Genomic DNA, 2,500 nt, shown 5'->3' with positions numbered 1-2,500 from the left:
ACGCTTATTAAAAAAGTTGTTGTCGACCGTGGGACTTAGAAAAATTTCGGGAAGTCCGATTCGCCTGCTGGAATTACCGCACGGCCTGGACAGCTCGCTCCGACGAATCGGTTTTTTCCATTTTTTCCGAAAAATAAATTTTTGTAATTTTTTTTAATGTTAAAAACGTTAATAAACGTCATGTTTACGCATGGATTAAACATTGAAATAATTTTAAAACGCTTATTAAAAAAGTTGGTGTCGACCGTGGGACTTAGAAAAATTTCGGGAAGTCCGATTCGCCTGCTGGAATTACCGCACGGGCTGGACACCTCGCTCCGACGAATCGGTTTTTTCCATTTTTTCCGAAAAATAAATTTTTGTAATTTTTTTTAACGTTAAAAACGTTAATAAACGTCATGTTTACGCATGGATTAAACATTGAAATAATTTTAAAACGCTTATTAAAAAAGTTGTTGTCGACCGTGGGACTTAGAAAAATTTCGGGAAGTCCGATTCGCCTGCTGGAATTACCGCACGGCCTGGACAGCTCGCTCCGACGAATCGGTTTTTTCCATTTTTTCCGAAAAATAAATTTTTGTAATTTTTTTTAACGTTAAAAACGTTAATAAACGTCATGTTTACGCATGGATTAAACATTGAAATAATTTTAAAACGCTTATTAAAAAAGTTGGTGTCGACCGTGGGACTTAGAAAAATTTCGGGAAGTCCGATTCGCCTGCTGGAATTACCGCACGGCCTGGACAGCTCGCTCCGACGAATCGGTTTTTTCCATTTTTTCCGAAAAATAAATTTTTGTAATTTTTTTTAACGTTAAAAACGTTAATAAACGTCATGTTTACGCATGGATTAAACATTGAAATAATTTTAAAACGCTTATTAAAAAAGTTGGTGTCGACCGTGGGACTTAGAAAAATTTCGGGAAGTCCGATTCGCCTGCTGGAATTACCGCACGGGCTGGACACCTCGCTCCGACGAATCGGTTTTTTCCATTTTTTCCGAAAAATAAATTTTTGTAATTTTTTTTAACGTTAAAAACGTTAATAAACGTCATGTTTACGCATGGATTAAACATTGAAATAATTTTAAAACGCTTATTAAAAAAGTTGTTGTCGACCGTGGGACTTAGAAAAATTTCGGGAAGTCCGATTCGCCTGCTGGAATTACCGCACGGGCTGGACACCTCGCTCCGACGAATCGGTTTTTTCCATTTTTTCCGAAAAATAAATTTTTGTAATTTTTTTTAATGTTAAAAACGTTAATAAACGTCATGTTTACGCATGGATTAAACATTGAAATAATTTTAAAACGCTTATTAAAAAAGTTGGTGTCGACCGTGGGACTTAGAAAAATTTCGGAAAGTCCGATTCGCCTGCTGGAATTACCGCACGGGCTGGACACCTCGCTCCGACGAATCGGTTTTTTCCATTTTTTTTGAAAAATAAATTTTTGTAATTTTTTTTAATGTTAAAAACGTTAATAAACATCATGTTTACGCATGGATTAAACATTGAAATAATTTTAAAACGCTTATTAAAAAAGTTTACTCTTGACCGTGGGGACTTAGAAAAATTCCGGCTTGCACGGATTCGACCACTCTGTTTTTCGGAGTTTCTGAGAAAAATAAATTTTTGTAATTTTTTTCATTATGATTTCTGAGTTCTCCCAGTAGTTTAATGTAAGGATTAAGCATTTAAAAATTTTTAAATCGAATATTAAAAAAGTTTACTCTTGCAATTTTTGGAAAAAAAAAATTCTAAAAAATTTTTCTTTCGGTGGAAACTAACGTTTAATATGTACAATAACGATTTATCGAATAAAAATCGTATGTTAATATATGTTCGAATCGACCATAGTTTCAGCGGCTAAGTACCAGCAGCCCGGCCGGTTGGTCTGTACGCGCGGCAGTTTACCACCATAAGCGCCCGTGCTGAGCGGCCGGCGCCGCGGTCGTCGCGGCCGCCCGTTTGGTTACTATAAGAGAGCACGTCGGTTCGAGCGGACCGGTCGGCGCAGCGGCGGGCGAGCGGCTATTCTACGATCTCGGTCGAGAAGCAGTCGTTCAGCTCCTCGAGGTCCATTCCTCGACTGTTCTGTACCGCGTTCCGTTCCGAATTTTTCTCTACACAGCATGACCACGGGTCGGTGTCTCAGACCGAATGGCCCTTATGTGGTAAGCCCAGAATGTTGGGTTGGATACAACGTATATTCGTTATACTTGTACGACTCTCACATCAACTCTCAGAAACCCAAAAGGGGTTTTCTATCCGAGCGAAAATATATTTTTCGTATACAAAAATTTAATGGCAAAGACCAAACGAAATACTACACACAAAAAGGGGCGACGAACAAAAATTGTTCGAATGAAATATAATATATACATATAAAATTGAGGTGTCCTAAGAGAGAAATACATAAACTAAGAGGTATATATTATAAGAAATATATATTATTTCTGGGCAAAGAAGAGAGAACGAAAAGAAGAGTATGATCTTTAACG

The sequence above is a fragment of the Nomia melanderi genome, unplaced genomic scaffold (assembly GCF_051020985.1).
Source record: "Nomia melanderi isolate GNS246 unplaced genomic scaffold, iyNomMela1 scaffold0084, whole genome shotgun sequence".
NCBI lineage: Eukaryota > Metazoa > Arthropoda > Insecta > Hymenoptera > Halictidae > Nomia > Nomia melanderi.
The sequence above is the reverse complement of the archived record's forward strand: the minus strand, read 5'-3'. Positions refer to the sequence as shown.